This window comes from Notamacropus eugenii, chromosome 1 (genome assembly GCF_028372415.1).
Source record: "Notamacropus eugenii isolate mMacEug1 chromosome 1, mMacEug1.pri_v2, whole genome shotgun sequence".
Lineage (NCBI taxonomy): Eukaryota > Metazoa > Chordata > Mammalia > Diprotodontia > Macropodidae > Notamacropus > Notamacropus eugenii.
Genome location: NC_092872.1, coordinates 550,810,838 through 550,836,776, shown reverse-complemented (window position 1 = coordinate 550,836,776; position 25,939 = coordinate 550,810,838). Strand labels below are relative to the sequence as shown.

Sequence of the window (25,939 nt, the reverse complement as noted above, 5' to 3'; positions counted from 1 at the left end):
AGTTGTATTCAAAATAACTATTAAATGCATAAAATATTTGGGAGTCAATCTACCGAATCAAATTCACTATCTGTATTAGTTCAATCACAAAATACTCCTTAAAGATATAAAGAACTTAAAACAGATGAAGAAGTACTCAAAACTAAGGGCTGGGGCATGCTAATACAAGAAAAATGACAATACTTCAAAAGCTAATTTACCAATTTAGTGCTATATCAATCACATTGCCAAAGGTATACTTTATAAAGCTTTAAAAAACAATGAAATTAACAAAAAAATCTAGAGTATCAAGAGAAACATTGAAAACAGGTAGGAATGAAGGGGAAATAACACCTCTATACCTCAAGTCAGTTGGCAATGATTTTTAAAAGTAGAAAAGTATATCAAGGAAACAAATATCAAGGAAGAATCAGAAATAATTGAACTCAGTAAACCAGAGTTCAATGAATGTGAAGACATAAATTATCTAAAAAAGGACTCTATTTGACAAAAACTGATGGGAAAACTAGAAAGTAGTCTGACAGAAACTGGGCTTAGTATTAGATGAATACCTTACAATATACTTCACAATAAATTCCAAATGGATTGTGACCCCAATGTTAAAGATCATCCCCATGGAAAATCAGAATAGAAACAGGTCACATGCCTTTCACAGCTATGGCTAGGGACTGAATTCTTAAGCAAACAAGAGAAAGAGCAATTAGATCATTTTAATTACAGAAAATTGGAAAACTTTTGCACAAACAAAATTAATGCATCTAAGATAAGGGAAGCAGTCAAATGGGAAAAAATATACCAAATATCTCCAATATATGACATAAAGACCAGAAATAGAAATATAGGCCCAAAAACTATTACCCAATTGACAGGTAGTCAAAGGATATGAACAAATAGTTCTCTGAGAAGAATTGCAAACAATTAACAATCATATGAAAGCATGCTCCAAATAACTAATAATAATAAAGAACTGCACATTAAAACAACCCTGAGGTTTCAACCCACACACAATAAACTGGCCAACTTGCCAAACTCAGGAATAGTCAATTTTGGGGTGGAGGGAAATTGTGGAAAAAGAGGTGCACTAATGAATCGTTGGTAGAGCTATGAATACTTAGTACAACCATTCTTACAAATTATTCTAAAAAACTGAGAAAGAACCCTACCAAATAACTTTCAGTTTAAACAAAGCTTGTGGTTTGTTTTTTTGTTTTGTTTTGTTTTAGAAAAGGCAGAAAAATCGTGACCTAGGAGCACCAAAAAGACATATGACCTCATATCTAGCACAAGGGACCTAGCTCTTTAGAACAAAGAACAAGGTCCTCCATTATGATTGCCTTCAGCTTTAGCATTTTCTTTGATTCCTCTCCCAAGTCCAGAGCTTGAGGCTGTCAAACACTTCACCGTAAATTATGATGAGATTCCTATATACTTTCCATTTTGTTACCTCCAAAGACTATATACTAGATAACGGTTATTGTCCCTAAACCACTAAAGAACTTTGGGTGTCAGGACTCTCCAGTTTTCAAATTGTCTTCTCTTCCATTCTCCTATGTATATGAATGGGGAGAGAAAAGACATAGATCTAAACTAAAACCAGGGGACAATGTCATTATCTCTTTTCTTTTCCCCTTCCTAGCCTTTCATAAACAGATGCAGCCAGACTAAGTCTGAAAGGGGCTTTTATGTTATGTACTCTTTATATAACATGAATGAAAACGTTTCTGTTATGTTACCTGCACTTTTAAAATACATAAAATACTCAGCTCCAAAATTAGAGATTCAGTTACTGTATATAAATGATTTGTCAAAGTAAGCTTAAACCCCATGTAGAATTTTATGATCTAAAGTGAAGTGACCAATCTATTATAAACCCCATAAATATCCTTATTTATTGTCCAGAGGATCAGAAGTGTTGGAATTTCATACCTGAGGCAGAAAGGTTACTTACATCTGATCTTCTATCATGGTAAAATCATAGTTATCACAAATTTAGAACTGGAATGGGCTTTAGATATGATCTAGTTCGATTCCCTCATTTTACAGTGGAGAAAACTGAGGCCTAAGGAGCTAAATGAACTATTCAAAGATGTACAGAAAGTAGTTCCAAATCCTATACTTCTTATACCACTCTATATTAACTCTGTCTTAAACTAATTCAGCCTCCTTAGGAGTTACAGGTGATATTCTCTCTAACTTAAATCCTCACAGATGTGTGGCTAAAGGGGCAGTAGGAAGAATATCCATAGCTTTATAAAGTTGTGACTTGACCAAGAAAGGAATCAGACTGATTTTTATGTGTAAACTTACAAAAATGATCTTATTGCTTTAGAGTCATGTGTTGCTTGTAAGTTATACAGTTATTGGCCCTGGCTGTATCAAGTTTGTTATTGCTCAATTGTTTCAGTCATGTCTGACTCTTCCTGACCCATTTGAGATTTTGTTGGCAAAGATAGTGGAGTGGTTTGCTATTTCCAGTTCATTTTACAGATGAAGGAACTGAGGCAAACAAGATTAAGTATCCTGCTCAGGGTCACATAGCTATAAATGTAATTTGAACTCAAGAAGACAAGTCTTTCTGACTTCAGGCCTGGTGCTCTGTTTACTGTACCACATAGTTGCCCCTGTACCAAGTTAAGTCAGTTCAATAAGTTGATATTAGCAGCGTCCACCTTTTTCTCTTTTGCAGCATTTAACATTCTAACCTGCCCCATACACTGGGAAATTCATTGTACCCAGAGATGGAAAAACATTTAGAAAGGCAAGAGGTCCTGTATTGAAAACACTGGGCTTGCCTATGTCTAAGACTCACTTCAAGTACATAAAAGGACCAGTTATGAAAATGCTGTCCATGAAATAATGCATAAAAAGGATAAGTAGCTTTTGTGTAACAGTTCTAGATATATGCAGAAACTTGAATTCTGAAACTTATGTTGATTTGCATTCCAAAAAACACAGTGTGAGAGAGAGAGAGAGAGAGAGAGAGAGAGAGAGAGAGAGAGAGAGAGAGAGAGAGAGTGTGTGTGTGTGTGTGTGTGTGTGTGTGTGTGTGTGTGTGTGTGTGTGTGTGTGTGTAGAGTCTTTATATTCTCATTTACAGGCAAGAGCCCAAATTTTTTGAGCTTCCATGGCCAAATCACTGGTGAAAGAGAAGAAAACATTTCTCACTGGCAGCTATATGCAAGAAAGACATGGTGACAGCATATGAAAAAGAAGCTACCAAATTCTAGTTTTTGGATCTATTTTACTGTTGTAGGGATAGAAATTTTAAATGACATTTCTAAACAAAGTGAAGAGGCAATACAGTAAGAGACTATTCACAACCAAATATAGATTTAGGTGCCTACACTAAAGAAATATATGAACTTAATTTTAGGGATTTTCAGTTAAGATTCTTCTCTTTCCTTTTGGTACAGTTTTTAAATCTAAGGTCTTAATTTTTCTGATGCTTTGATTAGTGGATTAACATCTGACAAATAGCCAGGGGAAGTAAGATACCAAACTAAACTTGAAAAGAATATACATGTAGTAATGTAGCAGGCAGAATAGTTGTTTTTGACTATTCTATACTGCAATGAAATCAATGCTTTCCAAATCCTGGAAAGAAGGAAAAAGGAAAATAATCACAACTGTAAGAAATACTATGCTTGGGAAAGACACAAACTGGTCAGTGAAGTTAGTAAAGGCAAGAAAACGATATACACAATGATTATAACAACAGAACAACCATGAAACAATAAAAAGAGAATGTTGCAAAATTATTAAAAAAAAAAACAACCTCAAAGAAGAGAAATGAGAAAACACATCTCCCCACTCTTTTGCAATGTAGGTGGATCCATGGTTAAGGAACATCACATATATTTTCAGATATATGTATACATATATATTTTTAATTTAATAAAAGATTTTTAAAAACTTTTTTTCTATATATTTTCTTCATTTATTTTAAAAAAATTCCTTATTATATGCCCAAAGGGTTACAAAAATGTGCATACCCTTTGACCCAGCAATATCGCTACTAGGACTGTATCCCCAAGAGATCATAAAAATGGGAAAGGGTCCCACAAGTACAAAAATATTTATAGCAGCACTCTATGTAGTTGCCAAAAACTGGAAGTCAAGGGGATGCCCATCAATTGGGGAATGGCTGAATAAATTATGGTACATGAATGTAATGGAGTACTATTGTGCCATAAGAAATGATGAACAAGAAGACTTCAGAGAGGCCTGGAAGGACTTATATGACCTGATGCTGAGTGAAAGGAGCAGAACCAGGAGAACTCTGTGCACAGCAACAACCACAGTGTGTGAGAGTTTTTTCTGGTAAACTTGGAACTTCTTAATAACGCAAGAACGTAAAAAACAAAACATTCCTAATGGTTTTCTAAGGCCAAATGCCTTCCACACTCAGAGAAAGAACTATGGAATTCATTCACAGAACGTAGCAGATCATGTTTGTGTGTGGGTGTGTTTGTGTATTATGTTTTGATTTGTTATATGATTTCTTCCATTTATTTTAGTTCATCTACATAGCATGACTATAGTGAAAACGTATTCAATAGGAAAGTATATGTAGAACCTATACAGAATTGTATGCCGTCTTGGGGAGGGAGGAGGGGTGAAATCTTAATTTTATGGTAGTGATTGTAGAACATTAAAAAAAATAAATAAAAATTAATAAAAAAAAATTTATTATTGTAAGAGATGGCTCTCTAGAAGGTAGGAAGAGGGAGGAATACAAGGGAAAATTTAGATGATGTAAAAAAGCTATAATAAACTGTATTTAAAAAAGAAAAAATAAATACTACGCTTGACTAGTAAAAAACTCTAGTCCTTCTAGATCATTATTTTGTCTTATCAACACGGGATGTTTGGTTATAGGGCAGAGTTATCCTCTGATATTAACCTCAAAAGGACAAATTGGGATAAGTATAACTTAAGCAGATGTACACATAGCCTCCATTTATGAAAAGATAGTAATAATGATTGATTTCAGAAATTACTGTAATTCATTCATTAAAAAAAAATCAGGGCCTCTCCTATACCTTGGAGATCACCTAGTCCAATCCCCTCATCTTAGAGATAATAAGGGAAGTGAAGCCTGGAGAAGATAAGTAAATTGCCGTAATGTCATATAATAAGTAGAGGGGTGGGGTTTGGCAGCCAGTTATTGTGACTCCAAATCCAGTGTTCTCTCCATTGTACCACACTATTTATACTTCAATTGTAGCTAGCTTCATTCTTCTTCATTTTCTTTTCCAACAGCATGGTGTTTATTCAGGAAATTCCACCCCCTTACTCGGACATACATAAGTAGGTATGGTGAATTCTTATCTAACAGAGAGGAACATATCCTGGGAGGACAAAAACTGCGGTACCTGCTCTCTCTTTCTTTTAACTAGACATAAAACAATGGTTGTGATGAAATCTGACCTCTAATTACGGGGTATATGTTCTCCAGTTTTACAGTCAATGGCTTGATAACAACCCCTCACAGATTATGCTAAATACAATTTGAGGTAAGGCTGCTGTTTGGGTCTCCCCAAAGGAGAAAGCAAAAGAGGTACTCAATGTATAAAATTAATCATGTATGGGTCAAGTCATTTATTCCTACACAGAAAGAAGGAATACTAAACATGAGGGAATAATAATATGCATTAACAGGACTTAGTAACAATTTATAAGTACAATAACTATGGTTGGGAGGCTAACTATAGTTCTTATCAGATCACAAAGCAGTTTTGCAACACTGTTAATTGGATATTTCACATTTCACCTCAGCACTAGGCACTCTGTGATCTCTCTCAGCACCCTGTGGAAAAAAGGCCAAGTTAGGCCAATTCTTCTTTTGTTGGTAGTTGAACTCTCTAAAGTAGAGATACTGCCCCTAGTGTCAGCCACTGTCATTCCAGGAACTCTGTAACTACTGGCACTTAAAGGTCTCACAGGATCTTCAAATCTTCCAAAACTCACAAGGTTGATACCTGGACACAATTATCTCAAGTTTGCTTCTTGATCACCTGCTTAAGGATGGAAATACCAAAGGGGCTGTCCAAACCTAGACTCAGGCTTACATAGTCATAATATGGACTGCTAGTAGCATAGGGGTTCTGTGTAAGAATGGGGCTATTTGCCCCTCACTCCAACATGCTCTCAGAATGCAACTCAAAGACTGTGCCAAAAGAGAGGCAGAGGGATGATTCATTCCTTCCCGGTATCCACCAAGTTCTGGTTTAGCACCTAAATAGAAAACTTTTCATGGGGCAGCTAGGTAGTACACTGGATAAAGCACCAGTGCAGGAGTCAGGAGGACCTGAGTTCAAATCTCACCTCAGACATTTGACACTTACTGCCTGTGTGACCTTGAGCAAGTCACTTAATCCCACTTGCCTCATCCTGGGTCATCTCCAATCATCCTGATGAATATCTGGTCACTGGATTCAGATGGCACTGGAGAAGAAGTGAGGCTGGTGACCTGCACAGTCCTCACTCACTCAAAACAAAGTCAAGTGTAAGTCATGCAGATAAGTAAGATGTTTTAAAAAGCAGTTAATTCACAGAAGAGTGTCCAGCTGCAATCTGCATCTTCAAGGGTCTTTCCAATCCTATTTTAGTTCATGGATTCTTTGGCAACAGCAGGAATCATTCACTTTGTTCTTGATCCTTGACATTCCCCTTTTCCACTGAATAGTTATTTTGGCATCATCAAAAAAAATCTTCATAAAAGTATTGAGGTTCCTGGTCCAACACCAAGTCTAGGAACTTAAATCTGCATAACATGAGATAGCCTGTTTTGGGTTGCTGATTGCTTCTAGTAACTGAGATACCAGACCCACTTATTTCTTCCTTATTTTTTCTATTTTACCCCTATTCCTAGAGATGGATATGTTGCCATATCACCACTTCTTCCCCAAAATTTTTTAAAGTATTAAGTTTCACAGGCAGAATTAGCTTTGTACATAGTTTGAGCTCATTGTTTAACAATACCCCTACCAAGAGGAAATAGAGCAGGGAGGAGTGAAATCCTACTTTACACAATTTAGCAGCTTGAGTTAAAGACTTAGTGGAGGAAAAGATTGAAACAATTAGTTTCAGAATGGTATTTTATGATGCTGCATAGCTTTTTGTTATCAGTGTTATCCCTATTGTGAGTTACCATGAGTAAGTGGAAGGAGGTTATGTAACCAACCTTTTAAGCAGTGTGATTTGAATAGATTAGGAATTAGAGCTCTTCAGTCCTTGTTCTCCACTGATGAAAGTGCCATTAAGGTCATCTCATTTCCCTACAATATGCCCTAGTTTCTCAATAATACCCAAAAATGAGAGGGATACACTACCTCCCAAAATGGAATATTCCAACTTTTATATAGTTCTATTTGTTGTGAAGTCTTCCTGGAATTAAACCTAAATTTGCCTCTTTGAAATTTCTACCCATCTCCACTGGATCTGCCCTCTAGGGTCAAAAAGAACAAGATCAGTGTCTCTTCTGTATGACAGCATTTCAAATACTTGAAGACAATTATCATTATCCCTATTCTTCTCTTCTTCAAACTCTAGTTCTTTTAATAATTCCTTAAACAACATGGATTCAAGGTCTTTCACCATTTTAACTGCTGCCCATTATATACTCTCCAGCTTCTTAATGTTCTTGAAAATAAATAAAGAAATAAATTTAAAATACTCTAGATGTAGTCTATGACCAAGTCAGAGAGCAGAGTACCTCCTTATTCCTGGAAGCTATGTTTCCCTTAATTTAACCAAGATGCCAGTAGCTCTTTTGGCCACGGACATCTCTCCCAACTTTGAAATTCTGTGATTTTGATGTTCTTTCCTCTAAACAAAATAATTTATATTTATATGATCATAGAACACAAATTTCTATTTATCATAGTTGCTAGCCCAAGACCAATTGAATTATCTTGGAAAATACTAATGCTGCATGTAGAAAAGTGTTGCAACATATTCTGTGAAATTCAATAACAGTGTTGAAAGAATCTTATTTTCTCAGAGAAATTTCAGTCAATTATTTTTTATTTACATTAACATCTAGTACATGATAAGATGAGGAAACAGTGATAAGACAATCCAAGAATCATTCAAAGAGTTTTTACTTTTAGGTTGTTCTACTTCCATATACATATATATAATACTGATGCTGAGAATCCTCTCCCTGAAAGAAAATAATGAAAATATACTATATAACTTGATTCAAACAGAGCTATAAGGCCATCAAGTTTTTCCAACTAACTCCCAGATGCTAACCTGGCATTGTCGTATTCAATATTTAGCCAATCAATAAGCATTTGTTAAGCACCTACTATGTGCCAAGCATGTATATGCATATGTACATACATATGTATATATACATACAAAATAAATTTAAGTGTAGTAAAGGGTTGCTTGTGGGTCCATGATAAATTGAATCATCTTTTCCCTTTTCTCAACTCATTTGATGAAATTACAAGACATAATGAAGGAGCAAGTAGCAGGTACAATGAGATATAAAGGTTCAGCTCTTTCCAACTTTATAATTGCCAATTTTCACTTACAAAGGATGTGCCCCTTTGGATTCTGATTGACCAAGATTACAGAAGTGTAAAGAAGGGTTTACGCTTCTTTACCACCTGTATGATGCAGTTAAGTGGTACAATGAATAGAGTCCTGGATCTGGAGTCAAAAACCCAAGTTTAAATTCTGCCTCAGATACTGACTACCTGGCCCTGGACAAGTCATTTAACCTGTCTGCCTCAGTTTCTTTAATTGTAAAATAGAGATAATGATAGTACCAACCCCACAAGGTTGTTGAGAGGATCAAATGCAAAAAAAAAAATGTGTAAAGGGTTTAACACGTTGTCTGGCACATAGTAGATGTGTAATAAGCTTATGTTCTATTTCTTCTCCCCCTTTATACCTTTAGGAGACGTGAAGAACTTACTCAGTAAACTCGATGAAATTATAGGGCAGCTAGACACTGGCTGATTGAAGGATAAGCCACTCTCTAAAGCCTTTAAAAGGTACAAGCAAGTTCTAAGGAGTCATCTCTGGCAGTCAAAAGAGAGCTAGCTATAAAAGAACTCAGATCTTGAGGGAACTGTTCTCACCTTTACCCTATTCCCCCAACCCCTATCACAAGCACACATGCATTGACAATAACATCTTGCTACAGAGCAACTTGCCTAATTTGAAATACAGACCCTATCAGAGAGCAGGTCCGGACAACCCAGCTATGGAGTCAAGCTGCGTTTCTAAGAGGAACAGGCCCAGGGAGTTCAGGGAAGTGACCTGCCAGTGATAATCATAAGATTACATAAGTCCATGTAGTACTACTGTGATCATCACTGGCTACATGTGTGTGTGCGCGTGTGTGTCTCTCCACTAGCATGTGCCTATTCTTTCCACTGTTCTATGTATTTATTCATGGAAGAATTCTCCACAAGATTATGGTGAGAAGATTTTGTAACCATTGTTCATGCTATGTTATTACAAAAAAAATGCTTTTACTTTGAGCTAATATTAACTGGTTAAATATTAAGACCCCAGTGGGAGCTCTTGAGCTAGTTTTTAGAATATAAAACTACAAACTACCCTGAACAAAGTATAGTTGTGCCCTGGGAAACCCAACCAACCAACAGTAATCTAGAGGGTAGTCCAGAGGAGGCATTACAAAGGAAATTTTGGGGGATAACTAGCAGTTGGGGGGGAATTAGAAAAGGTTTCCTATAGAAGATGATACTTGAAATCAGACTAAGAATTCTAAGAGGCAGAGGAAAAAGATCCTTGCAAGACACTGAATCAGATTAAGAGGCAGAGGCAGAGAGTGCATTCTATTTACTGGAGACAGTCAAGGCAAAGGCTTGGAGAAGAAGATGGAGTGTTGTGTATGAGGATGGAAGGAAGCAAACAAACCACCATGTGCCTGACCCTGTACAAAAAGCTTTACAAGGAAGCAAACTGAGGTGACTAGAAGAATGGCAGTGAATGCAAAGAAACAGAGAAGCTTGGAATGGGGGGAGGGGAAGAAGCTAATGAGCTTTGTTTTAGGAATGTTGAATTTGAGAAGTCTACTGGATATCCACTTGGAAATGTTTAACATTGACAAGTTCGAACTGGAGCTCAGAAGAGAGTCTAGGACTGGGTGTACAAATGATTATCATCAGCACAGACAATTATTCCCCCGTATGCTTATCAAGAATAGAGAGCGAGAGAAGTGCAGGGCCTAGGACAGGGCCAGGGGATATTCTCACTGTCAGGAAGTATGACACAGATGATGACCTAGCAAAGGAGACTGAGAAGAAGCTGTCAGAGAGAGAGAAGACAAACAGAGAGAAGTGTCATCAAAGTCCAGAAAGGAAAACGTATCTGGCAGGAATGTGTGGCTAATAATATTAAACGCCACAGATCATCTGAGAGAAAAGGGTAGTCAACAATATCAAATGTTGAGGAGAGGTCAAAAAGGGAAAAGATTGAGAAAATATCATCATATTTGACAGTTAAGAGATTACCAGAACTCTGGAGAATAGTTTCAGTTGAGTGATGAGATCAAAAGCCAGACTATAAATGGTTGAGAATCAGGAAGGGGAGACAATGAATGTAAGCTGTTTTTCAGGAGTGTGGGAGTTTTGTTGTTAAAGGAAGGAGACATATAAGGTGGCAGACTGCAGGAAATAAGCCAATAGATAGGGATAGCTTAAAGATAAAAGAGAGGGTATGACTGTAGGCACAGAGTACAAGTAGATGTGCTGGCCTTAGTGAGAAGGCCTAAAGAGAAGGCCTAAAATATAAAGAAGAATGAGGGATGTTTCAAGGTGTTTTAAAATATAAATAAATAAACAAATAAACAGATAAATAAATAAAGGATAGTGGAGATGATCATGGTAAATGGTCTCTCCTTTTTTAGTAAAGTATGAGGCAAAGTCTTTTTCTGAGAAGGTGGCATGATGGTTGACCCATCAAATTTAGATAACAAATTTGTAGTGGACAAAAACAACAAAACTGTTACATTACTTCCTCTATGTACAGCAGACGCAAGTGCCAAATCTGATGACAGATGACAAACCTGAGAGTGTTAGTAAATTGGTTAAACAAAATTATGATTCAAAAAATTAAAATATATGAGAGAAAAATGTAAAGTCCTTCATTTAAGTTTAAAAAAAAAGGAAGAGACCTACCTGACTTAACAGTTCAAGTGAATAAGATTTAGGGCTTGGGGTGACCAGACACTCAACAGTGGTCCATGGAAAGGCTACTCCAAAAGTAAATGCTATACCAATGTTTATCTCTAGCCAGACTACATCAAGACAAATGTATTTACTTCTTAGTGCCACATTTTAAGAGGAGCACAGACAAACTGACATAAATCTAGAAGAGATATAACTAGGTCATAAAAGTTCTGGAAACAATATTATGTGAGGAATGACTAAAGAATTGGGGAGTTTTCGCTTTAAGAGGAGACTTAGAGGAAGCAGGGAATGATAGTTTTCTTCAAATATCCTCACTTTAGAAAAGAAATCCAGAGATGTTCAGTGGCCTATAAAAGATACTCAAATTAAGATGTGACTAGGCCACATTTTTCTTCAATGTGCCATATATTTTCACAGATTTTTGTTTTCTCTTTCAATTTACTTAAATAGTTATGCAAATTTGGTAGTTAATTCTTTTCTCTGAAATAGATAATGGTTACTGTCCTAGCCTAATATACATGTATATTTTCTTCCCTTCTGTCTTTAAAGATAGTTCCGGCAAAGGAACCATCTCTGAAAACCTCCATGAAGTACCAATTTTTTAAAGTGGAACATTCACACTGATTAAAGAACAGACATTAATGCAAGATTATCACCATTTCCTAAGAACATGTAAAGAATAAGAAGAGTATCATCATGTGTGTTGGGGTGTGGAGAGAATAAACAAGTTACTGAAAACTTAGTTTTTTAGAAAGGCATACTTAAGTAAAAACCAGAAAAATGTTGTGAAGATTTCTATAACAATTTTTTTTAGCCATCAGTAAGAAGAGAGCCATCACACTGAACTCCAAATTAGAGCCTCTCATTTGCTGAATGAAGAGGCAGAAAAGGTATTAGGAGAAAATAAACACATTAAGAATAATTGGACTAGCTCAAATATACATAGAGGAAGTGCATACTGGAGTCAACATAATTTTGACAGCATTGAGGGATTGATCCTCCAGATATCTAAAATAGAGGACAACAATTACTTGGGAGGAAAACAATAAAATTATTGCAAAAAAAGAGGGACTAAGAAAATACAAATAACTACCAACATTTGTTTTTACATTCTTTAAAAATCTTTACGAGAATATTCTACACACATACCAAGAGAATACTTTACAGTACAGAAAAGGAATGGGTAACTTTCACAGACCATATTCTTAGTCACAGAAATAACTGAAAAGGTATAAAGAATATAAGATCCCACTATGCTTACTGTATTTTTCTACTAAAAAGCATTTGATTATTTTTAGCACAAAACCCCACCTGAAAGGTGTTTCTCATGGATATCAAAATCATATAAAGCTTCTGTATTCAGAACTACAATCAACACAATGACCAACCACAATTCCAGAGGCCACAAGATGAAACATGCTTTCCACCTCCTGATAGAGAAGTGACAGTCTCGGAGGAAAGATTGGGGCATTTTTTAGACATGGCCAATAACGGAAATTGTCTTGTTTGAAAATACATATTTGTAACAGGGATTTTATTTCTTTTGCTTTCTCAGTTGGGGAAAGAAGGAACAGGAAAAAAAATGAGGATCTAAAAATAAAATTTAACTATAAAATTTTTAAAAGATAAAACAATCATATGCAGGTTTTTGAGAGATAAAAGAAGGGAAATAAAAAAGTTTAACAATACTCTGATTAGTATCAAACAAGGCATAAAACAAGGTGATATAAGGTCACCAAATATGGTTGGTATGCCAGTGAAGTACTGTAAAGTTCAAATAGAAGATGAGTTTTACAAAGATAGTCACCCAAAGTCACCCAAATATTCCTGTTTGCAGATGACATTGTGCTGATTGAATAAACCTAATAACACTGTAGACACTCCTAATCTAGATCCATAATCACTCAAAAGAATATGGCCTAAGAATACATTGAGGAAAGCACAAGTAGCATAATAATGAATTCCAGTGGTATAAAAAAATAGAAATGTCAGTAGCATGTTTTAGAAAACCACAAATTAACATTATCTTTGTCACATTAAATTATTTTTTAAAATATTTTATTTCTTCCTAATTACATGTAAAAAGAACTTTTAACATTTGTTTTTTAAAAATTTGGAGTTCCAAATTCACTCCCTACCTCTTCTATGCCGTCCCTGAAACAGAAAGCAATGTGATATAGGTTATACATGTGCGATTACGCAAAACATATTTCCATATTAGTGATGTTGTAAAACGAAATACACACACAAAAAAACCACACTCAAAAAAGTCAAAACTAGCATGCTTCGATCTGCATTCAGACTCCATCAGTTCTTTCTCTGGAGATGGGCTGCATATTTCATGAGTCCTTTGGAACTATCTTGAGTTGTTGTATTGCTGAAAATAGCTAAGTTATTCACAGCCAATCCCCGTAAAATATTGCAGGTACTGTGTACAGTGTTCTTCTGGTTCTGCTTACTTCACTTTGCATCAGTTCATGTAAGTGAAGTCTTTCCAATTTTTTTCTGAAATCATCCTGCTTATCATTTCTTATAGCACAATAACATTCGATTACAATCACATATCACAACTTGTTCAGCCCCTTCCCCAACTGATAGGCATCTCCTCAATTTCCAATTCTTTGCCACCACTGAAAGAGCTGCTATCAATATTTTTTTTATACATATAGAGGTCTTTTCTCTTTTTCTTTAATTTTTTAGGGGTAGACACCTAATAGTGGCACTGCTGGGTCAAAAGACATGCAGTTTTATAGCCCATTAGGCACAGTTTCAAATTGTTCTCCAGAATGGTTGGATCACTTCACAACTCTACCAACAATGCATTAGTGTTACAATTTTCCCATATCCTCTCCAACATTTAACATTTTTCTTTTCTGTTATATTAGCTAGTTTGATAGGTATGAAGTGATAACCTGGGTTGTTTTACTTTACATTTTTTAAATTAATAGTGATTTGGAGAATTTTTTCTCATGTCTAAAAATAGCTTCAATATTTTTTCTTCTAAAAACTGTCTGTTTATATCCTTTGACCATTTATCAAATGGGGAATGACTTGTATTCTTATAAATTTGACTCAAGTTCTCTACATATTTGAGAAATAAGGCCTTTATCAGAGACACTTGCTGTTAAAAATCCCCAGATTTCTTTCTAATTTTGGTTGCATTCATTTGTTCAAAAACTTTTAAATTTAATATAATCAAAATTATCCATTTTACATCCTGGGATCCTGGATCTTATTTGGTGATAAATTCTTCCCTTATCCATACATCTGACAGGTAAACTATTCCATGCTTTCCTAATTTACTTACGGTATCACATTTTATATCATGTACTTATTTTGACCTTTTGACCTTATTTTAGTATACACTGTGAAACGCTGGTCTGTACCTAGTTTCTGCCAAACTGTTTTACAGTTCTCCCAAGGGTTTTTGTCAAATAGTGAGTTATTATCCCAAAAGCTTTAATATTTGGGTTTATCAAATGCTAGATTACTATGGTCATTTACTACTGTGTACCTTGTTTATTCCACTGATCTACTCTTTTTCTTAGCTAATACCATATTGCTTTGATAATTACCACTCTATAATACAGCCTAAGATGTGGTATGGCCAGGCCCTCCATTACATTTTTCCCAATTAATTCTTGACCTTTTATTCTTCCAGATGAATTTTGTTATTAACTCTAGCCCTATAAAATCATTTTTTGGCAATATGACTGGTATCTCACTGAATAATTAAATTAGGGAGAATTGTCATTTTTATTGTATTTCAATTGTTTAGAGCTGACTTTATTTGTGTGAAGTGTTTTGTAATTGTGTTTATGTAGTTTCTGGGTTTGTCTTGGTAGGTAGACTCCGAAGTATTTTATATTGTTTGCTGTTATATTTGTTTGCTGGAATTTCTTTCTCTCTTGCTACTGAGCTTTGTTGGTAATATATAGAAATTCTAATGACTTATGTGGATTTATTTTATATCCTGCAACTTTGCTAAATTTGTTAATTACGTCAACTAGTTTTTAGTTGATTTTTTTGGATTCCTCTTAATTATACCATCACATTATCCGCAAAGAATGATAGTTGTTTCCTCATTACCTATTCTAATTCCTTCAATTTTTTTCATTTCTTATTGTTACAAATGGCAATCCCAGCACAATAAAATACTGAGTAACAGTAGTGATGATGGGCATTATGGCTTCACTCTCATCTTATTGGGAAGGTTCTAGCTCATTCCCATTACAGATAATGCTTGTTAACGCTTTCAGATATTACTTATTTTAAGGAAGTCTCAATTTATTCTATACTCTCTCGTGTTTTTAATAGGAATTGGTGCTATGTTTTGTCACTAATTCTTTACAATTACATTTAGTATTCAATTACTTTTTCAGCTATCTTCCCAAGGACCATTTTTAATATAATTTTTATTGAATTATGATCTGAAAAGGATGTATTTAGTACTTCTGCATTTGCTTGTGAGATTTTTATGCTCTAATACATGGTCAGTTTTGTGTAGGTGCCATGTATTATTAAGGAAAAAGATATATTCTATTCCCAATCAATTTTCTCCAGAGGCCTATTATTTCAAACTTTTCTAAAATTCTATCCATCTCCTTAACATTTTATTTGGGGGGAGGGGGTGTGGAGAGAGAGAGGAAAGTCAAGGTCCTCCACTAATACAGTTTTATTGTCTACTTCCTCCTGTGGTTCACTTAACTTCTTTAAAAATTTGGATGCTATCCTATTTGGTGCATATATGTTTAGTATTAGTATTTCTTCATTATCTATGGTAATTTTTGGTAAGATGTAGTTTCCCTTTTTATTAAAGGATCTGCTTTTGCTTTGTCTGAGATGATAATTGCTCCTTTTGCTCTTTTTTGCTTAAACTGAAGCATAATTGATTCTGCTCCAGCCCCTTGACTCTATCTCTCTCTACTGCATATACGTTTCTTGTAAGCAACATATTGTAGGATTCTGGTTTTTAATTCACTCTATCTGCATCTGTTTTATGAGTTCATCCCATTCATATTCAGTTATGATTACTGTGTATTTCCCTCCATTCTATTCCCACCACTCTCTGCCAATTCTGTCCCTCTTAATAAGTGTTTTGCTTCTGACCACCACCTCCCCCAATTCACTCTTTCTTCTATCTGTCCCCTTCTCTTCTCTTACTCCCCTCCTTTCATATTTCCTTATAGGGTAAGATAGATTTCTATACCCAACTAAGTGTGTATGCAATTTCCTCTTTGAGTCTATTCTGATGAGAGTAAGGTTCAAAAAGTCTGCCAAACCCCATCTTCTCCTCCACTGTAAGAACTTGTTTTTTGCAAGCCTCTTTTATGCAAGTTTCCCCTTCTTCCTACCCCTTCTCCCTTCTCCCAGTGTGTCCCTTTCTCACTCCATTTTTTTCCTAGATATCATCCCATCATATTCAACTCACACTCATGTCTTCTTTGTATACTCCTAATTGCCCTAATAATGATGATAAAGCTCTTAGGAATTTCAAGTATCATTTTCCCATGTAGGAAGTAAATAGTTTAAACCTTACTGAATCCCTTATGGTTTCTTTCCTGTTTACTTTTTTATGCTTCTCTTGAGTCTTGTATTTGAAAACCAAATTGTCTATTCAGCTCTGGTCTTTTCATCAGAAATATTTGAAAATTCTCTCTGTCATTGAATATACAATTCCCCGCTCTGCTTTGAAGGATTATACTCTTTTTTTTGGTAGGTGATTCTTGGTTCTAATCCTACCTTCTTTGCTCTCTGGAATATTATATTCCAAGCCCTCCAAATCTTTAATGTAGAAGCTGCTAAACCCTGCGTAATCCTTACTGCATCTTCATTACGTTTAAATTGTTTCTTTCTGGCTGCTTGAAATATTTTCTTCTTGACCTGGAAGCTCTGGAATTTTGATATAACATTCTGGAAGTGATCTTTCAGGAAGTGATCAGTCATTCTTTTAATTTCTATTTTATCCACTGGTTCTAGGATATCAGCATAGTTTTCCTTGATAATTTCTTGGAAGGAGGTATCTAGGCTCTTTGTTTGATCATGGCTTTCAGGTAGTCTAATCATTCTTAAATTATATCTCTTCAATCTATTTTCCAGGTCAGTTCTTTTTCCAATGAGATATTTCACATTTTCTTCTTTTGAATTTGTTTTATTGTTTCTTGATATCTCATGAAGTCATTGTTTCCACTTACCATATTTTAATTTTTAAGGAATTATTTTCTTCAGTGAGCTTTTGTATCTACTTTCCTATTTGGCCAATTTTTTTCAAGGAGTTTGTTTTTTTTTTTTAGTAAATTTTTCTACCTCTTTTACCTTTTGGCCAATGCTACTTTTTAAGAAGTTTTTCTACAGTGAATTTTTGCACATCTTTTCCCACTTATTGTGCTTCTTTTACCAAGATGTTGACTTCTTCTTTTATGATTTCTTGTATTACTCTCATTTCTTTTCCCAGTTTTTCTTCTACCTCTCTTAGATTTTTAAAATCCTTTTTGAGCTCTTCTAGAAGTTCTTTTTGGGCCTGACACCAATTCTACATTTTTTAAGGCTTCTCATGTAGCCATTTTGACAGTGTTGTCTTCTTCTAAGTTTGTGTTTTGATCTTCCCTGTCATCATAGTATGATGTGGTCAAGTCCTTTTTAAAAAAAAACAACTCATTTTTTAGCCTGTTTCTTGACTTTTAATTTCATGTTAAAGTTAAGGTCTGTTCCTAGAGTGGAGAGGGTAGTGTCGCAAGTATCAGGCTTTTCATACTGCTGTTTTCAGAGCTAATTCTGGAGACTTGTAAGTTTTTAGTTCTTCCAAGGTGGTATAATCTAAGGAGAGGTGTGTTCATGGCTCATCTGTCTTATGCTCTGGTCTGGGAATGACCATAAGCATTCTTTTCTACCCTGACCTGTGGCCAGAATCCCTACCCCTCTGTGGCTGCACATTCTAGTATGTACTGCTTCTTCTCACTCTGAAACTGTGACTTGAGTCTGTGACCCAGATCCCCATTTGGGCAAAGCAACAGTCCTGTACCCAGTGCCAGCAAAGTGTCTCCTGTAATCTCCTTCTGACTAGTTGTCTGACCCCTTTACCATCTGTGGGCTGAGAGCTCTGGAAGTCCCTATTGCTGATTCAGTTGCCCACAAGGCCTGCATTGGCTTGCTGGGGCAGGGACTAGTGTTGGCTCTTGCTGGGGTGCTGGGTCTAACTGCTGGTTTGCACCAGGGTTAAGGGAGAAGGCTCAGGGCCTCATGCTGGCATGTGTCAGTGCAGAGCACTTTACTGCTGGCTCATACCCTGGCACAGGGCTTCATTGCTAGGGTATAGCTTTCTACTGGCTTGCCTGGGCTATCTACACTTCAATCTCAGCTAAGTAGAACAGACCTTCCTTGTCGACCTTCTAAGTGGTCTCAGACTAGAAAATTGTTTCACCTTGTCCTTTTCATTGGTTCTGCCACTCCAGAATTCATTTTGAGGCATTATTTTAAAGTTGTTTGGAGGAAAATTTGGGCAAGTTCCTGCCTTACTCTGCCCTTATGATTCCCTTTTTATTTTAACATTTCCCAAATACATTTTAATGCCGTTCAGGCTGGTTGTAGATGTGCATTTGTGCATTTTCCAGTGCTTACTGCTGGTGAGTTTGACACATCTACATTATAGTTATATGGACAACTATACAGCTGGTTTGTGTAGACACTGCAGATAAACAATGAACTAGGACCAGCACTGACAGGAAAAGGAAAATATTCAGGACTGAATTTGAGAAGCTCTACAGACTTTTTAATGCCTCCATCAATCTGCAAACATTTAAATGTTTACTATGTAAAAAGCAATTAGATCAGTATTCATGACACTACCACTGCTGATAATGGCTAATATTATATACAGCTTACTATGTGCGGGGTATAGTGTGAAGCATCTTACAATTATTATCTCATTTGACCCTTGCAACAACCCTTGGAGATAGCTGCTATTATTATTGCTGTTTTATAGATGAGGAAATAGAATCAAACAGAGGTTAAACAACTTGCTCAGGGTTAGTAAATGTCTGAGGTCACATTTGAACTTGAGTCTTCCAAAATCTAGGATCTGTGCTCTACACATTGTGCCACCAAGCTGTTTCTATTTCACTTCTGTCTTTGATAAACACACAAAATTAAATAGCCCCTACCAACATCCAAAGGGAGATAATATGTACAGCTATAAATACATATAGAATAAACACAGGAGAATTACAGGAGGGGCCCCCTACAATCCAGAGAAACCTGGAAAATCTTCATGAAAAAAGATGGTACTTGAGCTTAGTCTTGAAGGAAACCAGAGATTCCAAAAGGCAGAAGTGAGGAGGGAGTAATTCCAGGCATCAGGGACAGGCAATGCAAAGAGATGGAGACCAAAGCATCCTGGTGTAGAACCCCAAATTGACCAGTACAGACGGAATGCAACGTGTGAGAAGAATGGAAAAGTAGAAAGACTGTGAAGAGAGACAGCATGGAGTATTACTTCCTTTCCTGTTTCCTTTGAAACAAAGGCCCAACTCTTAAATATCAATATTCTTCCAGTGATGTTGCACAGGTGTAAGTCATGAAATGCCACACTGTCTGAAGAATTAAAATTTAGTTCATCCAAAGGGCAATGGAGAATCACGTTGTGGGCATGAGTAGGCTGCAATATAGCAGAAAAAATATCACTGTACAGGACAAGTGGCATAAAAGATTTCATCAGGGAGGATGCACAACTGAAAAAGGAAGTAAAACAGTCACATAAAGACACAAGGGTAATTGATAGTTTATATCTACATAGTCGAAGAGACATGACCACTGGACCTACTTCTAGATCTATTTAGATGCAGTTTATCTAGATATACAGCTAACACTAAAGGGAGCAATCCTTGGGAAGAAGGGGCCTACCAGAAACTGCTGACTGCTATCAATAAGCAAGTTAGCTCAAGGGCCATGGGAACAGCATCAAAGCATCTTCCTAACCCTCCAATAAGGACTGGCTTTCAGACCACCTCATGCAGCTGTTAGCAGGCAAGCAATCTCTGTGGAGAAGGAGCCAGGCATTCCCAATAATGGCCACCTATGGGATAGGCAAGGCAGCCTAGCTGAAGCAACAAGCTGAACAACAAGCAACATGCTGAGAGATAAAAGGCAGCAGGCCCAAGAAAATCAAATCACTACCACAATCCCTAAGATCCTGACAGACACAGACCTAGACTTAGCCTAACAGCCCTAGGAATAGCAATGTCCTCCAACCACTGGCGTTTTGTCCAGCCCATTCCCCTCAACTATCAAAACAGAAAGTTAACTCCCATGGAGATGTAACCTGGATGGCAACTGCTTCTGTTTCTTCAACAACTGCTACTAAAGACCTGTTAAAAAAAAAAAAAGGGGCTCATGCCACCCAAGACTTTGGCATTGTTGAATGGTTCAGGTCAGAAATGAATAAGGTTTTATTAGTAGAAATGTCATTAAGGAAGCTCTATCACCTACTGCTTTGCTGCTGTATCAGAGCTTCAGTGAACCTTTCCACCTGACTTGTAGCTGAAACCTCCTATACATACTGTCTTTCTTTATTGGAATGTAAGCTTTTTGAGAGTAGACTTTGCTTTTTTTATTTGTGTGCACATTTTTCTAGCCTACTTTCTGACTTTGGACTTGCCAGGTTCTGTGCTCATCTGGAGGGAATGTCAGGGTTAAGTATGTGTCCTCTATAGTCTTGCTTTCTGGGAGTAGGGTGGGGGGAGGAGTGTAATTGAGTGTTGTGTTATTCCAGAATCTTGTGGATAGCTCAGGTTGGAGAGCAAAAAGCTTTTAGTGATCCCAAAGTAGTATGATAACTGCCCTTCTGGTATGAACACAACACAGTGTTCTGTACATAGTAAGCACTTATAAAATGTTTTTGTTTATGAAGGATAGAAAATGTAAAGGTTTACTGGGAGGAGATGGGCAAGGTTTGTATGGGATGTAAAAGCATGGATGGGCTCCTAAAGGGAATATCCATGTTGATGACATCATGAGTACATCAAAGCATTCTGATTAGTAATCAGCATTAATATGAACATGCTAAATTAAAGAAAATTTAAATTAAATTAAAATTATTGTTCTTACATACATATTCCCCTCCTGGCTGTGACTTTCACCAGGACTCAATTATCTTCTGACCCTGAAACTCAGACCAGGGTCCTTCTCAATCCTGGGAACATTCATCCCTCTGCCAGGTTACTCTTTTATTCCCAATAGTGAAGGCAGGGGCCTATATTTTGAGGATGGACTCAGCCTGGCCATTCTGCATTCTCAAGATCATGCTCTTGGCTCTTTGGATTTCACTACTGTGACTTCTCTCCCCTTGATGCTCCAGCTTTAAGCTTCCTTTTTACATATCATCTTTCCCCATTAGACTGTATGCTTCTTAAGAGCTAGGACTGTCTTTCTTTTGCTTGATTTTGTTTCCCCAGCACTTAGTATAGTGCATGGCAAGTGCTTAATAAATACTTGTTGCTTGCCTACCTTCAAAGGTTGTAACAAAAACATAAAACTAAGATCAACAACACCTCTACAAAGATCTAAAAAATGCATTAGGCTGAATCTTGATTGGGAAGTTTTTAAAAAAACTATAGCAAATCATTTTTTCATGCCAAGGCTGGCAAAAAGAGACAGAGACAAAGAAGTATGAGGACTAGGATTGGGTCCTAGGCAGGAATCACTAGAATATTTCAGGGCAGGGAGAAGCTATATGCTATGGTAAGAAGAGCACAAAGGAGTCTCATCTTCTATAGGTCACACTAGAAGCTGTCACTAATCAGTTCAGGGTCACAGATCCAGGATGGACTGAAGAGGAGAAGGGGCCCTAGGCTTTGTACTACTGAGCAAGGAGCAAGTTCAGTAGCAAGCAGCAACTATGTGGCTCCGAACTTAAGAGCAGAAGAGGGCTCAGTTCTAGTATCCAGGTCAGCCTGACACTTTTCAGTAGAATGACGGCAGGAATTTCAGACCAAAGGGGAGCCTGCAATTCTGTGGCTGAAATAGCAGAGCTTTCCAGTTTGGCCAATAATAGGTAAGTCCAGCAGCAGTCTACTGGCCCATAGATGTGTTGCTCAGATCCAAACCCAGGTCAGCAATTTACAGAGTTCATACCAGAAGGGCAGTTATCATACTACTTTGGGATCACTAAAAGCTTTTTGCTCTCCAACCTGAGCTATCCACAAGATTCTGGAATAACATAACACTCAATTACACTCCTCCCCCCACCCTACTCCCAGAAAGCAAGACTATAGAGGACACATACTTAGCCCTGACATTCCCTCCAGATGAGCACAGAACCTGGCAAGTCCAAAGTCAGAAAGTAGGCTAGAAAAATGTGCAAACAAACAAAAGAATTCCATCATAAGAAGCTATTAGGGTGAAAGGGACACAAAACACAAACCTAAGAGAAGGGAATGATTCCAAAACATCAACAATCAAAGACTCAAAGGAAAACATGGCTTGGACACAAATTCAAACAGAAATCCTAGAAGAGATAAAGCAAGAATTTAAAGAAATGAGAAACATGGAAGAATTAGAAGGTAATTAGCATCTTGGCAAAAGAATAGTATAAAACCTTACCCCAGCAACAAATTCCCTGAAAAATTACAATGGATCAAGTATAAGGTAATGATCTCATAACAGAAAAAAAAAATTTGAAACAGTCAAAAGTTTAAAAAAAATTAGAAAATGTTTCATAGCAAAAACAATTAACAGGGAAAAGAGATGAAGGAGAGATAATTTAATAATCACTGTACCCCTGAAATTGTACCCCTGAAATACATGACCAAAAACAGAGCCCAAGCATCATATTTCAAGAAATCATAAAAGAAAACTGCTCAGAAACAGAGGCAAAAATAGAATCTGAAAGAATCTAGTAGCCACCTCCTGAATTCTTAAAAGGATAATTCCCAAGAATGTCACAGTCAAAATCCAATTTATGTTCAAGCAGACACACTGAAAGAATTCAAGTACCAAGGAGTCCCAGCTCAGATCTCATATGATTTAGCAGCCACCGTTGTAAAGGAGCAAAGAGCTTGGAATATAATATTCTAAAAGGCAAATGATACAGACCTACAACCAGAAAAACTGAATTATATTTTAATCCTTTGGAAGGCAGAGAGAGGGGAAATGAACCTCTAGTGAAATACAGGACACTTAAGTATTCCTGATAAAAAGACCAGAACTATTTCTGAAGTGCAAACCTAGGAGCCAAAAGAAAAAAATTTTAAAGGCAAATATTAGTGAACAATCATAAGGGACTGAACAAGAATAAATTATTACATACCAACATGAGGATATGACAGATAAGTCTCATATGCACCCTATTATCATCAGAGGCTCTGGGGGGAGACTAATTTTAAAGAGCTCAGGAATGGTTCTATATTTTAATAATCTTTAAAAGAGAATGGGAGGGGAGGAAAAGAGAGAAGAAAAATTATTTTATATCATCAGGGTGTACATAGGTGCACAAGGTGCTATACAAGCAAAGAGGAAGGGTGAGGACAGCAGGTGACATTTGAGCCTCACATTTGACCACATTTCAATCAACAGGGAAAGGGGAGAAAGAAATGGGTGAGAAGAGTAAGAGGGAAAGTAGATTAAGGGAGGTATTAGTCCTAAGAAAAACAAACTCTAAAGATGTACTAAAAATTTGTAAATTTTTACAGCTATTTTACAGCAGCTATTTTTGTGGTGGAAAAGAATTGGAAACTGAGGGGAAGCATCAATTGGGAAATGGCTAAACAAGCTGTGGTATATGATTTGTTAGAGTACACTGTGCTATAAAATGAAACGATGAGGGGCATAGTTTAAAAAAAAAAAACAACCAAACCTGTGAAGACTTATATGAGCTGATGCAAAGTAAAGTGAACAGAACCAGGACAACACTGTACACAGCGAAAGCAATATTGCAGCAGTGATCAACTGTGAGAGACTTCGCTACTCTGATCAATACAGTAATCTAAGGCAATTCCAAAGGACTCACTCATGATAAAAAGTGTTACTCACCTCCACAGAGAACAGATACATTCTAAGTGCAGACAGAAGCATATTGTTTTTCACTTTAGATTTCTTGGGATTTTTTTAGCAACATGGCTAACACAATAATATGTTTTGCATGACTTTTTAAACATAGTGGGTACCACACTGCTTATATTCCTAATAGATGAGAGAGAATTTGGAACTAAAAAAAATTTTTTAACGTTAAAAATAATAGTAAAAGATTTGGAACCTGAGGAGAAGGCCATTGACTGAGGAATGGCTGAACAGGGAATGTAAGTGAATGTGATTGAATGCTATTATGCTAGTGAAACATGATGAAGGGGATGGTTTCAGAGAAATCTGGGAAGACCTGAAATAGTCTCAGTCTTGAATCAGTATCAACTGATAGGGGGCAAAGTGAGTGGAACCAAAATACATACACAATGACAGCAGTATTGTAAAGACAAATACTTGCAGGGCTCTGATCAGCTCAATGACCAACCATGGTTCCAACGGGCTCATGTTAAAATAAGTTACACACATCTTGATGGAGAGGTGATAAACTCAGAGAATAGGCTGAGACTTTTTAAAAAATAGTCATTGTGGGATTTTAGTCTTGCTTAACTATGTGTGTTTATACTAAAGTGTTGGGGTGTCTTTTCTTTCTTGGTGGGGGGAGAAGGGAAACAGTGAAGAGGTGTGAACAGAAGGCAGATTTTCACTGACTGAAAAAAATAACAATTAGAAAAGAAAAAAACTTAAAAAATATTGGCTAAGTCAAATGTAGAAAGAAACATTACTTGGCAAGTCAAACAACATTAAGTCAGGGAGAGGTAGTAGACCTATAAGTTCACTGATGAGAGTAAGAATAAGAGCAAAATTAAATATACTGATACTGTGCACATGCGTTAGCATGCTAACAATTCACAGGATCATAAAAATATGGAGAGTATAAAAAAATAGAGAATAAAAACAAAAAAGTCACCCACTTTCAAGCAATAATAGTCCTACTAATTTTATTTCAAAATTAGCTGCTGCAAAAGCCAAAATACTTTACCTCTAAAAAATTTTTTATAAGAATATGAAGTCTTTTCTTAGGCAATTTTCATAATCCCAGAACTGGCAGAGCAAAATGTGACTAGAATTTGAAGGCATTTTGACAAATGAGGAAAAAATGGTTCAACTCAAACCAGAATGAAGATAAAATAAAAATTGCTACAAAAATATACTCCAATAGACCAAATGTCACTTATAAAGACAACAACAGTACCTGGAATAATGAATGAGTTAAACACAAATTCAACATCAAAAGTTTTAAAATCAAGATGAACAAGTTGAACTTGAATCAAATATAATGATATTACCAGAAAAAAAAAAGTATATTGACATGTATTAGTATGATACAACTCGTAAGAACTAGAAACCTCAATACAGATGGATTCCAACAAACTTGGCTTTAAACCAAAATTCCAGTCAAGCCTTACCTTTTTGTTACTAAATTCTTATAAAAGGAAGGTGAAAAATTAATGAAAAAACACTAAGTGCTTATTATGTGCCAAGCATTGCACTAAATTGTGGAGATAAAAAAAACCCAAAGCTAGTGCTGATCCTCAAGGATCATTCTTACATTCTAATGGAGAATACAATACACATAGGTAAGGAAAGACAGCAATAGAGTTGGCTAGGAAGTTGTGGAGGAGGTGGCTCAAGAGAAGTGAAGTGCAACATGACTGATATTAGCTGAGGGCATGGCAGGTTCCTTTCAA

At 36.3% G+C, this 25,939-nt stretch overlaps 1 protein-coding gene across 4 annotated transcripts in view; it reads right to left on the bottom strand.

Annotated features, from left to right (window-relative positions):
* KIDINS220 (kinase D interacting substrate 220) overlaps positions 1-25,939 on the bottom strand; it is a 212,213-nt gene that overhangs the window by 20,452 nt on the left and 165,822 nt on the right. Inside the window, exon 32 of one of the 4 annotated variants that reach the window (XM_072634281.1) lies at positions 2,953-9,279. The exons of the other annotated variants lie outside the window; for them this stretch is intronic. The gene's annotated coding sequence lies outside the window, so the exon portion shown is untranslated. Of the gene's footprint in view, positions 1-2,952; positions 9,280-25,939 lie in introns of those variants that run through there. 4 annotated transcript variants of the gene reach the window in all.